Source organism: Phascolarctos cinereus, unplaced genomic scaffold (assembly GCF_003287225.1).
Source record: "Phascolarctos cinereus isolate Bilbo 61053 unplaced genomic scaffold, phaCin_HiC Scaffold_4;HRSCAF=312, whole genome shotgun sequence".
Taxonomy (NCBI): Eukaryota; Metazoa; Chordata; class Mammalia; order Diprotodontia; family Phascolarctidae; genus Phascolarctos; species Phascolarctos cinereus.
Window position 1 is genome coordinate 662,646,147 of NW_027555847.1, and position 14,893 is coordinate 662,661,039.

At 40.3% G+C, this 14,893-nt stretch overlaps 1 protein-coding gene across 7 annotated transcripts in view; it reads left to right on the forward strand.

The window, feature by feature from the left end:
• The first annotated feature begins 1,487 nt into the window (after positions 1 to 1,487).
• RFX2 (regulatory factor X2) overlaps positions 1,488 to 14,893 on the forward strand; it is a 168,763-nt gene continuing 155,357 nt past the window's right edge. For all 7 annotated transcript variants that reach the window (XM_020971291.2, XM_078153973.1, XM_078153976.1 and 4 more), the window contains exon 1: positions 1,488 to 1,571. The gene's annotated coding sequence lies outside the window, so the exon portion shown is untranslated. The remainder of the gene's footprint in view (positions 1,572 to 14,893) is intronic.

A 14,893-nucleotide genomic window follows, 5' to 3' on the forward strand; every position in this document is an offset into this window, starting at 1 on the left:
GATATAGAGGAGTGTGACATATAGTATCAGTAGGTGATGGAATATGCCTGTGTCAATTCCATATAATTGAAAGATATTTAAGAGCTAAAAGTCACCTGTTAAAAGTTGACATAACTCCATATATATATATATACACACATACATATACATATATTCATAAATATATATTTGAAAATATTTTAAGAGCTAAAAGTGACCTGTCAAGAGTTGATATAACTCCACACATATACGCAAATACATACACATATACACAAATATATATAGTTGAAAGAGGATTTTTATGAGCTACAAGTGATCTGTTAAGAGTTGACATACTTACTAGCTGTGTAACCCTGGGGCAAGTCACTTAACTCCAATTGCCTCACCAACAAGAAAAAAAATTTCATTTAGGGCTCAGATTCTTAAAATCTAGCCACTGCTTACTCATGTTCAGGCTCCTATGTGACTCAGTCTGCCAGATGTGACAATGACAATAAACCTTGTCTTTGGCTGAAAAAAAAAAGTTGACATAACTACCTACATACATACTTAGAGGATGATCCAAAAGTTTTAGTGGAGCTGTAAGCTTTAAGAGCTTAAACTTTTGGACTATCTTGTATACATGTTGGACATACAATAAATATAATCTATATAACAGAGCATATTACATGACATATAGCATAAATATAAGGTGAAGAAATATAAATATATGCAAAGTAGTTGAATTACAAGATCATTTGGGAGGAGGGCACCAAGTATGGGAAAATCAGGAAACTTTCCCTTCTTCTCCTGCTTCACTGTAAGCCCCCTCCCCCTTCCGAGCGCCCCCATTTTGAAAGCTCTTCAATGGTCTTCTTCTGGCCCAGCACACCAGTTTCACACCTCCCGTTCCTCGCCCGCACTCGTCCCCCTCAACTCTCATTCTGCTCCTCCTCGTTCAAATTTCTTCTCTCCTCTTCCCTTCCGCCCTTCACTCTTCCCTCCTTTTCCTTTCCCGTCTCAGCTATTCCCTTCTCCCCACCCTCTTTCCAGGAAGCGCCAAGTCGAGCGCCAACTCTCAAGGCCCGCCCCCCACCTTCTCCGCTGTTGGCCCTACTGCGGGCTCGAACTCAAGCTTTGACGGACACCCAGCAGAGCCAATGAGACGGCGAGACTGGGCCCCCGCCCGTTATGCACAGAGTAGGGAGGATGACGGTTGAGTGGAACGTGGTAACAGTTGCTGCTAACAACCCTCCTCTCCTCTCTCCCTCTTCTCCGCCTCTCCCCCTCCCCGAGGGCAGGAAGCGCCTGGTCAGGCTCCCGCTGGGTCGGGGTGCGCGCACGCGCGCTCCCTCCGGCTCGGGCTCCCGGCGCGAGGGCAGAGGAGGGAGGAGGAGAAGGAGGAGGAGCTTAGAGTAGGGAGGAGGAGGAGGAGCGGGAGCGGCCGCGCCGCCGCCGCTGCCGCCGCCATAGAGACAGTAGCCGTGGAGACTGTTACTTACCAACGGGGAGCAACACGCAGCCGGAGCCGCCGCCGCCGCCGGAGCCACAGCCCGAACTCCAGGCCGAGCCCGCGAGAGGCAGCGCCGCCGCGGCCCCCGCCGCCGCTGCAGGTGACCGATGCGAGCGAGCGAACCCCGACCTGGCCGGCCCGGCCCGGAGGGGGAAAGTTTGTCCGGCCTCGTCCCTCGCTCTGGGCCGGGCCGGCCCCGCGCACACGCTCCCTCCGCACGCCACACTCCGCACTCGCTGTCACTCTCGCCCTGCCCGACACCCTCTCACGCACTAGTCCGGAGCCCGGCCGGCCGGGGGTGGGGGCGCCGCGGAGAAGCGGGAGGACCCCCACCCGCCCCACTCCACTTCGTGCTCCCCTCGCCCTCTCTCCCCTCGGGCTTCGGAACCCCAGCTGGGGGGCGATCCCCCCCACTCACGCCCCCCTTTTCTTTCCCTCCCCTCTACTTTAGGACCCGGCTCACTTTCTTTAAGGACTTGGCAGAGTTCGGCAGAGTTGACATTGACTTTGGGACTCTCCCCCATTCCTTTCCTTCTCCCTTCCCTCCCCCTGGGACTGAGACTCCAGACCCCCCCCCCCCACTTGCTGGCTCCTCCTTCTGCTGTCCTCTCCCCCCTCGGCCCCCTCCGATCTGGTCGCCGCCCAGGCGCTTCCACAACTTCCTCCCTCTTTGGGGAGTCCCTGCCTCCCCACCTTTCCCTCCCACTCCAGCCCGAGGTCCCCCAGGCGTGGTCCGGCCGGGCCCCCGCCCGGCTCCTGCCTTCTCTCCTGCTGCCTCCGTATTTGGACGGATCGGGGACTTAACAAAGTTTCCCCTCGGTAGCCCGCTTTTAGAAAGACAGTGTTCCAGACCTAGACCGGAGATCTCCTTGGCATCTCCCCCCTCCCTATTATTCAGACCTAAAACGAAACTCCCTCCCTATATCATAAGTGCTTTTCTTTCTCCACGCCCCCCCCCCGCCCATCTTAGAAAAAGCGATCCCATCCAAGTTCCCTGCCTTTCTTTTTTCTCTGTCCATGATTTTCACGTAGCGATTGCCGACATCAAACTCTTCTCCATCTGTGTAATTTATAGTGTTTCTTCCTTGCAGTTTGTTTTAAAACAGATTCCAGGATCCCGAAAGGGAATCTCTGTCCTAACTTTACAGTCTTTATAGTGAGTGGGCGTTGGCGGAGTGACACTTTTGAACTAGATACTTAAATGAGACTTCTAATCTCATGTTATTCCTGCCATTCCTATGACTGAACAAGTGTCTTTTTCCAGTTTTAAACTCTTGGGGTTTTGGCAGAAATATAAATTAAAGGGTGGGAAACGACGGGAGGTAATGGATCACTTCAATACTTCTTTAAATTGATTTTTCATTTTTCTCATTTCCCCTCTTTTGTTTTCTAGCCATTTTCATCCTTTGTGAAATGACTGCCGCTTACTTTGTTCTTCCATTTTTGTCAGATCCCTCTTAGCATGACTACTGAAGTTCTAATTCTTACCTCCTTTGTTTTTAAAAAATCCTCCTGGGCAAAATAATGGAAAGAGCACTGACTATCCGGCTTCAGCGGATCCAGCTCAAACGCCACCTGTGACACTTTACTGTGTGGGCAAGTCACTGAATCTTGCTGGGTTTCAGTTTCTGCAGCTCTAAAAAGAAGTGTTTGAACTCGAAGTGTTCAACTCAGAGCCTCAGAAATGCCTTTCCTATCTCAATGTATGACCCAGTGAGATTTCTCAGTTCCAACTTTTTTTCTCTCTCCCTTTTGTTCCAACTCCCTGTATATTTTTTGTTGGGTTTTTTTTTGTTTCCATCCTTTCATTCAAACATTGAAACATTGTTTTGTAGTGGGTTTTATTTTAAGCTTGTAGCAAAGAGGTATCATAGTTTAAGAGGAAAGAAACTTCCTCTCCTGGCCATTTGAATATACTTCCCATTCCTTTCTCAATGCTCAGCCTTAAACGATATGAACTAATTTTGGAAACAGGTACTCACCTTCTCAGCAAGAAAGGGAAGTTGATTGGATTAATTTTACTGTTAGCATGTACCATAAGGGGAGAAGATAGATGGCTCAAATGGCTTTATATAGCCAGTTTTCTTGCACCTTTATTGGATTGTAAAAGGCTGCTGTAAAAGTGCAATGAAAGAAAAATGCCCGGGTGTGAGGTTCTGAGATACAGGCTGTCCCAAAATTCTTAGTGCCATTTTAGTAATCAGTTACTAGACTTTTGGGACAGTCTGTATCTCATAGCTAGTAAAGCTCAAGTAGCTTAAAACAGTGGAAGCAGCTAGGTGGTGTGGTAGATGGAGTGCTGGCCCTGAATCAGGAAGACTTGAGTTCAAATGTGGCCTCAGATACTTAACTAGCTATGTGACCCTGGGCAAGTTACTAACCCTGTTTGCCTCAGTTTCCTCACTTATAAAACGAGCTGGAGAAGGAAATGGCAATCCACTCTAGGATCTTTGCCAAGAAAACTCCAAACAGGGTCATGAAGAGTTGGACTTGACTGAACAGCAAAACAAAAACTTAAAACAGTACTAAGACTTTTGGACCAGCTTATATCCCAGAGCCTTAGACCCAGTATCTTTCTGGGTATTTTTAATATTCTGGGTATTTTTAAGCTATAACAGCTTAAAACTGCACTGAGACTTTTGGGATATATTGTATTTCACCTGATTGGAGCCTGAATAATAATTGAATAATTACTCAAAATAATTGATCCTATAGTAAAAATTACACTTTAACATGTTTCCATAAAAAGTAGCCAGTTATTGAACACTTTATATAAAACCTTCCCAAAGAAACTAGTGAGCCTTGCTTTCTACTTCTCCTAATTAATTCATTAAATTAATGAATAATTTAATTACACAAAGTAAAAGAACAAGTTGTAGGCAGTTCATAAATTTCTGACTTTCAATCAAGAGCCTGGTTACCACTGTGGAAGAGATTCTTCACCTTAATTTAAGATGACCACATTATTTATAGTTTACCAGTGTTTGCTATTAAAACATGACTTATGTAAATACATATCAGTGCGGGTTGAACAGTGAAACTTTATCTGGAGCTTATTTTTGTACCTTAGGGCTTCCTACCCACTTGCTCACCCCAATATATTGCACCATTTCCCTTAAATTTTAGCTTTAGATTAAAGGTTACTAATGCATTTGGAAATCATAGACTATTACTATCAACATTGTAGAGGACCTTAAGGGACCTCAAAATATGAGAAAATGAGTGATTATTTTCATCATATAGTCATAGACATGGAAGATCCCTTACCTTAATATTTATTATTTTAAACATTTTAATATCCCCAAAACAATACACTTTATTCTATGCTTTTAATTTTTAAATTAAGAAAATTAACTTTAAATAATTAAGGAGAATTTGGGAGTCATGCTATGTCCAGAAGCTGTACTTAAAACTAGGAGTAGAGTGGTATATATATGTATTTTTTTTAAATGCCCTGTCTTCCCTTCATTTAAACTAGATTGTGGTTAGATGCTTCTCTGCAGGATACAGTTCCTAGTTAAGATAGAGGTTTGGAGCTTGACACATATTTGAGATCCATTTTTATTCAAATGTATTAGGAACCGTAAGATCACTGGGAAAATAGGCATAGGGAAAAAAAAGGGGGAATATTATTGTTGATGTAGGGACATCAGCCAAACTGGTACGTAGGCTGGAGAAGAGAGTGTAGGAGAGACAAGAAGTATCAAATAGAGAGGAAAGCCATGACAGAACAATCCTTTGAAAGTTCAGGACAAAGAAGGAATTGATGATGTGCTTCATCTTTGCCACTTCCTAGCTTTCTTACCCTGCACAATATTTCTGAGCCTGATTTCCTCTCTTGTAAAACGGGGATAATAACTCTTGCAGCAGCTTACCTCACTGCCTTGTTGTTTGGTTAGGCAAAACAAACTAAACCCTATTAAGTTCTGTAGAGATGTAAGTTATTATTGTTCAGAAAGCTTCATAGCAAAAAACAAATATGGATTTGGATGGCACCAAAAAACTTGAACTTACTATGTAGAAAAACTTCACGAATGGAAATTCTTGAGAGGATTTCTAATGTGTTGTGCCATATTTTTGCTGTGTAGGAGACTTGACAAACTGCTAATTTGGTAGACTAGGGCAGCAGTCAGTAGTTGAAAGGAAAATCAGTTGAACTTTAGGTAATGAGTTGATTGTAACTAGCTAGATTGAAACCAACTCAAAATGATTGTTTAAAAAATATTGTATGCTGGCCAGCAAAAAAAAGTACTCAATACATAGGAAGCAGTGTCATACTTTTTTGATTAGTTGAACTGATGAGCTTGAAATAATTTGATTTATGGAGGAAAAAAATGAAACCAAAATCTGTAAACATCACAGAATGCCAAAGCTGGAAGGACCTTAGCATTGCTGTAACCTAAACTCCTTATTTGGCTCAGAGATGAAGTGATCAGCCTCGGGTAATAACAGCCAAGTGTATAGTAGGTCTCAACTATATATCTTTTGACTTTAAATCTTGATTCCTTAAATTGTACCATACTGCCTCTACTGTTGAATTCAGTTTCTAAAAGTTGCTTTAGGGTGGAGACTTCAAATTTAGGTTACAAATTAGGTCAAATAGCTAGTTCAGGTATGGAATGAGGAAAAAAAAGTAATTTTGAACCAAATTCTGTACCACAATCTGTACCACAAATGTAGATCTCTCTAACTCGGTACTAGAGCATCATGTTTATTGCTAGGTTGTATTGAATGGCCAAACTGCAGGCAGAAGTTATTTGCTGCAAACATTTTGAAACCAGTTTCCCTTCTCTTTTATCTCTCTTTTGAATGCCAGCTCAGTTGGAGTTTGGAAATAGGCCATTTGGAGCCTGGGACTGTCCTGAGGTACACGCCACAACTTGAAGTCAGTCCTCAGAAGCAGCGTTAGTTCATCTCAACTCTGTCCTGGAATTATATTTCTAAGGCCTGGAGCATGAATTTGGCTTTTGTGCTTTGAGTCTTTGTTGCTTGCCCTGCTACTGCTTTGTTCTTGTTTTTGCTTCTTGTGAATTAATGACTTTCCTAAAAATGGATCTGACTTTCTACTAGATTATCAGTAGATATACATCTAGAATATACATATACAAAGCTAATGAGCCTGGCGTCTTGTGAATCAGACAATATGTTATATAATTTGTCAACAGAAAGTGGTTATGAAATTCAGAACATTTTGCCTTTTGTAATCGTGAACACAAATGCATGATATTTAGAATCTGCTCATAGTGACTGTACATAAGGTGACTTTCTCCTCATATCCTAAATTTGAACATCTTTATACAAAACTATTATTCCAGTTATATGTGATCTTTGCTGAGGTGATACTATTTTATGAGGGAAATTGATTTCATAATAAAAGATTTCCAGTGTACATTTTAGCAAAAAAAAAAACCCAACAAGAATTAGTAGGGGAAAACTACATTCTGCAGGCAGACCATTAGGTTGGCAACTTTATTCGGTATTTAAATGTGAAGGCTGTTGTTAGAACACTTTACAACCTTTTTTTGTTAACTTGGATATGAAAACCATAAATTCATGTAAATATTTATTTTATATGGTACTAAATCATTATAGTGGAATAAGAGTGGAATAATAACAGTTAACTTTCCCTTTTGCAATCTGATATGCTATATATTTGATTTACTTATATTAGCTGAAGGGAACAGTTTCATAGATAATCTGCGGTTGGTATACATTAATGGAGTTAGGGAATGGAGGGAGGGGGAAGTTTCTTTTGTGTTTGTTTTATCTGTATGGGATCTTACCAATGCATGGAAATGATTGATAAGCCACAGGGCAAGTTAATGAAGCAGGTTTATAAAGCAATAGGACTTCAGTAATTATATTGAGCTATAATCTCACAACATAGGTACTCCCTCTACCTGGCACAGAGCACAACTCAGCTATGCACTTGATTCTGTATGGTTTTTGCCCATTTCTTTCTGTAAATCCTCTATGGAGTATCTGTCTAACACATTAGAAGCCTTCCTCTAGTTATTTGAATATTTTGTGGATGCCTGTGTTATGTCCAGGCTGTTCATCTATTATTCCTTACTCTTACTAGACATCTAGATGGCATGATGGGTAACAGTGTTAGATCTGGAATCAAGAAGACCTGAATTCAAATCCTGCCTCTGACTTACTAGCTCTATAATCCTGGGCAAGTTACTTAATCTCTGTGTGCCTCAGTTTCTTCATCTGTAAAATAAAAATAATAATAGCATCTACCTCCCAGGGTATCTACGAAGATCAAATAAGATAATATTTATAAAGTGTGCTGTACAAATTCTATTATTATTATTCCTATATGATAGTCAACAAGCATTTATTAAGCACAGTGCCAGGCACTTTGCTAGGCCGTGGGAATACAAAGACAAAACAATTCCTGCTCCCAAAGCTTACCTTCAAACAGGGGAAAGAGCATGTAGGCATATAAGTAAGCACAAAGTAAATACAAGGTATTGGGGAAGGGAGGAGGCACTAGGAATTGGGGAAATCAGAAAAGGCTTTGCAGAGTAGGTAGCATTTAAGATAATAAGCTTTGAAGGAAGCTGGGATTCTGTGAGGTGACAATAAGGAGAGAGGGAATCCCAGACATAGGAGACAGGCATGGCCAGGAGAAATAGAATGTGTCCAAGGAACAGCATTTTGGCTAGAACTATAGAGAGGTTGTGTGCAAACAAGCCAGAGGCTCTTATGTTTTATCCTAGAGGCAATAAAGAGCCACCAAAACTTTTTGAGTAGAGGAATGATGGTTAGACCTGTGCTTTAGATTTTTAACTGAGTTTTCTTCCTCCTGAGAGCTTTGATAATTTCATTCTTTTGTTTTCATATTTCCCTATCACTTGCTCAGATTGCTTTCCCTTTGATAGCAGTTCTCAGGACTGGACCTCAGAGTGGCTCCTTTTCCTTTTCACTGGCCTCATTTCTCTGCCCCAAATTACTTTTGAGGGGATAGAACTGGCCTCAGCTAAGACCAGTCCCCTTTCTTCAGGCCTGGTGGATGCTACCCACTTCCAACCCCTTAACTGCTGGTGCCCTGCCCCAGTTGCCTGGGTTTCTTAGTTCTGTAGCTGAACACTGCCACCTCAGGCAGAGCAAGCTGCTTGCTTTGCTGTACCCCTACCTTATATAAGAACAGCATACATTTATATAGGTGTTAGGCATAATAAACACTTAATAAATGCTTTTTTCATTAACTCATAACAGTGCTTTAAAGTTTATTCATAATGCTTGGTTGCCAACTTAAAGGAGGAAGAGATGGGACTGAATTGCTATCAAGAAGTTGGACAGTTCTTTTAACCCTACTGCAAACACCTGTCTTTTTTTAATATAGATATTCTCTCAGTGGCAAATCTCGGCACATCATAACCTCTGAACAAACCAAATTGCAAGTAACCAGAAGGGTAACAGAGAGACCAAATGTCATTCCTAAAATGTGATGCCTAGAGTTAATCATGCTTGGTGGTAGCAAGTAGGCTGCAACAATCTTTCCATGCTGACCAATGTGTAAGAAGTGGTGTGAGGAATGCCATATAATTAGAAAAGGAGATGGGCAGTCATGTGTAAGAGTTGGACCTGATGGGTAGACAAGCTGAATGCTCTCTTGGTGCCCACAAAGTAAAAAGACCTACAGGAAGGATTCCAGTACCCTGAGTGCTTTCTGTGTGGAGAATCTATGGGAAGGACGTGGGCAAAATTGCACAAGATGATACAGCACAGATTAGTTATGATTTATACCAACAGAATCATTACACTGCTATGATCATAGATTCATTGAAGTTTCTAAAGTTCACAAAGTGCTTTTTTCCCAACAACCACATAAAGGAGATATTCCAAATATCTTTCTCATTTTGTTAATGAGGAAATAGTTTATAAGTTGCCTGCAGTCACATAGCTTAGTGTCGGAGCCAGGATTCAAATCTATATCTCCTGACAAAGTCAGCATGCTGCACTACACCATGCTGCCCCACTTTTCCTTCCTTCCTTCCTTCCTTCCTTCCTTCCTTCCTTCCTTCCTTCCTTCCTTCCTTCCTTCCTTCCTTCCTTCCTTCCACAGAGACTTTTTAAATTCTTTTTTCAGTTGTAAATTCTTTCCCTCCCCTGCTAGAGGCAGTGAGGTGATACAGTGGATAGAGTGTTGGGCTTGGTATCGGGAAGAACTGACTTCATATCTAGTCTCAGACATATACTAGCTGTGTGACCGACCTCTCAGCAAAATATTCAACTTCTGTTTACCTCAATTTCCTCAGCTATAAAATGGGGATAATAATAGCACCTACCTCTCAGGGTTGTTGTGAGGAACAAATGAGATAATAATTGTAAAGCACTTAGCACGGTGCCTGGCACATGGTAGGTGCTATGTAAATGTTAGCAGCTAAGTGGCTGAATGGATAGAGCACTGTGCCTGGAGTCAGGAAGATCTGAATTCAAATACAGCCTCAGACATTTGCTAGCTGTGTGACCCTGAGCAAATCACTTAATCTCTTTTTGCCTTAATCCACTGGAGAAGGAAATGGCAAACCATTCTGGTATCTTTGCCAAGAAAACCCCATGGACAGTATGGTCTGTGGAGTCATGCAGAGTTGGACATGACTGAACAACAACAACAATAATATTATTACTCTTCCTCATCCAATGAGAAGGCAAGAAAAACAAAAAATACATAGTCATATGAAACAGATTCCTGTATTAGCCATGTTTCAGAAAAGAAAGAAAGAAAAGAAAAAGAAAGAAAAAATACTTCAATCTGCATTCTGAGTCCTTCATTTCTCTATCTGGGAATAGATTTTTGTTGTTTTCAGTTATTTTTCAGTTGTGTCTGACTCTTTGTGACCCCATTTTGGGGTTTTGTTGGCAGAGATACTGGTGTGGTTTGCCATTTCCTTCTCCAGTGGATTAAGGCAAAAAGAGATTAAGTGACTTGTCCAGTATCACCCAGCTAATAAGTGTCTGGGGCTGGATTTGAACTCAGGAAGATGAGTTTTTCTGACTCTAGGCCTGGTGTTCTACCACTGTGTCACTTAGCTGCCCTCTGGAGATAGATTGCAAATTTAAGCATAAGTCCTTTGGAATTGTATTGATCAGAGTTACTAAGGCCTTCACAATTTATTATCTTTACATTATTGCTATTATTATGTATATTGTTTTTCTGGTTTTGCTCTTTTCACTCTGCATCAGTTCGTACAAGTCTTCCCAGGCTTTTCTGAAGCCTTCCCCTTCATCATTTCTTACATGTATTATACATGTATTACACATTATACTATAACTTGTTTAGTCATTTCTCAGTACATAGAGATTTTTCCCATTCTTTGCCACCACAAAAGAGCTACGATGATATATATCTTTGATGAATTTTATATCACATCCTGCACAGATTTTTATTGGTAATATGCTGCAGCCTGCTTGTACATGCCATTCATCTTCCTATTGCCTTTTGAGTGACATTCACTGAGATTCATAGAATTTCAGAGTTGGAAGGAACTTTAGTGTTCTGGGGTTAGGCACAACAAATCTCATTCCTTTTCCAAATGTTGACTCTTCAGAAGTCTGGAGAAAGCTATTATGTCTCTTCTAAGTCATCTTATCATCAGGCTAAACATTCCTTCAACAATTTTTATGTGGCATGATCTCAGGGCCCTTCATTCTCATGGTCAACACCAATGGAAGCCATTGAGCTTATCAGTGGTCTTCCTAAAATAAAAGATATGGTCTAACCAGGGTAGAGGATAGCATAAAATCTTTTTTAGTTCTGTATCCTATTGTTCTCTTAATGCATCTTTTTTTTTTGGCTAGGCAATGGAATTAAGTGACTTGGCCAGGGTCACACAGCTAGTAAGTGTTATGTGTCTGAGGCCAGATTTGAACTCAGATCCTTTTGAATTGAGGGCCAGTGCTGTATCCACTGCACCACCTTGCTGTCCCAATGTATCTTAATAACATTGATTCTTTTGCTTGCCACATCTCCCTCCTTTGAGGTCTGATCATTGTGACCCTTATGTTGTAGCTACTTAGCATTACTAGGAGAATGTTGATGCTAAAAAGATGATTATGACAGTGTAGAGACTTTACCTAAATATAAACCACCAGGATCCTTTTTATTTATTTCTGGCTGTTTTTTTGTAGGACCTATCCATCATAGAGCAACCCAATGGGTTACCCATTCAACTGCTTGTCATTATCAGAGCCATATATTTTATTTTTCCTAAAGCAAGAAAAAACAAATCAAATTATGAGATACACTAATTTAACTCTATTCATGTGTTGGACTTGATAGGTAGATAGGCTGAATGCTTTCTTGGTGCTCACAAAATAAAAAGACCTACAGGAAGGATTCCAGTACACTGAGGTCCAAATTCCTTCATTTTACAAGTTTTTGATGAAGACAAGAGACAAATACCATTCACTTTTTCTTCAGAATATACTCTCTCTAGGATTCTTAAGAAAATGAGGCAATTTGCTATTAACTGGAAAAAGCACTGGATCTGCAGGCAAAGCATGTATTTCAGCACTGTGACTTAATAACTTTGTGACCTTGGGCAAGGTATTTAATAAATCTCCCTGGGCCTTGGTTTACTCATTTGTAAGCCGAGAAGTTGATCCTAATCCACAAGGGCAAGCACAGATTGAGGAAGTAAGTTCCAAAAGAGGGTTACAGTAGATTTACTAGAAGGCCCCTCCTATTTCTAAGTACTTTCTTATCCTATGAACCTACAGTCATCCTTTTAGAGCAGGAAGGGGGCAAGGATAATCATATAGTTCTCCTTCAGTCCCCTGAGAATTTGACAGATAGAGAAATTGTGGCAGAACTGAGACAAGGTTTTTGTGTTGTAAGGAAGACTTATAATTTTTTACTCCTTGAGTTCAAAATTTGTATGGCCTGTGTGTTGTTGCCCTGTTGGAGCCTTTGAACCGTCAGTGTACATGTGACTTGAAGGACCTCAGAATAAAATAACTGTGCCTACTTATAGAGAGTGGGATTTTCTGGCACTAAAAATGTCCATTTATAAAAAGATCAAAAGATAGGCTGCCTATCCTTAATCACAGCCCTTTTTGGAACTTGGGTCTCTTGCTTCTCAGTTAGGATTCTATGGAGTCTACTAATTTAGTCAAATCTTTCTCTGGCTGGGGAAATATTAGTCAGTGACAATGGTACTTAATGATGTGTTTTGTTTTTATAAACTTCATTTTTTAGAAACAGTAATTTCTACAATATATCAGTTTTCATAAGGAAAATAATCTGATACACTATGTGTACATGTTGTTGCTTGAGGGCAGGGACTCTCACTGATAGCACAATGCCTGACACAGTGTTTAATAAATGTTTGTTGATTGATTGATTTTGACACCATACCTCCCACCCATTACTCCCGTTGTATTCGCCTATGGGAATCTCCATTATGGTAGTGAATTCTAGGAAGGAGAAAGAAAATGAACTATAGGAAAAGACAAAAGAGAAAATATGGAGGAATGGACAGCAGGAGAGCAAAAAGAAAACTGTTTACAATTTTCCCATTTCTTTATTCTCCTATTTTTTTTATACTACTCCTTTAGAGCAATAAATATGTTCCAGTAAAGTTTGCTTTCAGTTAATTTCTGTCAAGTTGAATCCCATTTTCCCCACTAAGTTCCACTATAAAATTAGATTTGTATTTCATTGGGAAAAAAATTGAGCCCCTGGATGTTTTTTTTAATTATGAACTTAAATACCTCCCCCAGAAAGAACATTTCCATAATAAAGAACACAAAAAGAACTCTCTATGAAACCAAACCTCCATTTCACATTTTTTGCTTTAAAAAAAAGTATGTAACACATTCTACACATTACTGTCCTGCTTGTCTGTGCTTCCTTCCTTTTATTCACTTCTATGCATTAATTTTTTTCTTTATCTTTTTCATTCTTTCTTTCTTTCTTTCTTTCTTTTTTTTTTTTTTTACAAATTACAGTACCTCTTTTTTTATGTTCTCACAATTGCTAACCTTCCCTGACCTCCCATCTCTTCCTCTTTCCTCCATTAACTGAGAGAGAGGGAAAAAAATCAACCCTGTAACTAATAAGCATAGGCAAGCAAAATGAGTCCACATAGTGGCCATGTCTGAATATGTATCTTTCTGCATTTTGGGTTTACCTATCAAACTTCATCAAGATCTTCTAGATCAGAACGCTTGCAGAAACAGGGGCCACTAATGGGTGCATCAAGATCTCTGCAAGAAACACATTGACTTAGAAAACCACATATTAATATCATCTTTGTTTTATTGCATTTTTATTTATTTTAGAAAACATTTCCCAATTACATTTTGATCTGGTTCCTAGCACAAATGGGAGTGCTGTGGTCTAAGTGGTGTTTGGGCTGAGTGTTTGACATCTCTGCTCTAGAGACATGGTTGGTCTTTGTTTTGATCAGAGTTCTTAAGTCTTTGAAAGTTGTTTTCCTTTACAATGTTGTTTTTTTGTAGATTGTTATCCTAGGTCTGCTCACTTTATTCTGTCAGTTCACATCACCTAGGATTCTCTGAATCATCTCTTTCATCATTTCTTTTTCTTTCTTTTTAAATATGTTTTAATTAATTTTGTTAAATGTTGCCCAATTACACATACATTTTTTTAACATTCATTTTTAAAAATTTTGAGTTGCAAATATTTTTTCTCCTATCATCCTCCAGTTGTCTAAGACCCCTTAGATTCTAGTTCTTTTTTTTCCCCTCCCATTTTAATTCTCCCTTCAGGATCAGGAAGTTTGTCTTGCTTACAACTGTTCCCTCCCAGTGTTGGCTTTCCTCTTAAACATTTCTTCCTCATCCCCACTTGTTTCCTGAGTGACTTTAATATATTTCTACACCAAACTATTTTTGCTAAACTATTTGTGTGTTCCACTTTTTTTTGTTCATTTCAGATGAACCCTACACTTCTCATGTACCTCAATTATGAGAAATAGAAAATTCCATCCTTTTCTTCCTTCTTTCTACACTTTCTCTTTCCTCACTTAAAACTTTCAGAAAAGGACAGACCAACTCCTAGGTCCTTTCTTTTTCTTTTTTAACTCCCTCAATAGCAGAGCCAAGATGGCGGAGTGAAAGCAGTGACTTGCTTGAGCTCTCCTCCAAATGCCTCCAAATACTCGTAAAAAATGGCTCTAAACAAATTCTGAAGCAGCAGAATCCACAAAAAGACATAGTGAAACAAATTTCCAGCCCAAGACAACCTGGATGATTGATCAGAAAGGTGTATCACACCAGGCTGGGAGCACAGCACAGCGCCATGGATGCACAGGCCCAGCAAACCTGGAGCAGGCCTCAGAGGACTGAATCTCCAGCAGCTGTGGAGGTTTCCAGACTCCTCAATACACCAATGCCAAAGACAACTTAGAAGGTCAGTGGGAAAAGCCTGTTTCTGTCGGTACT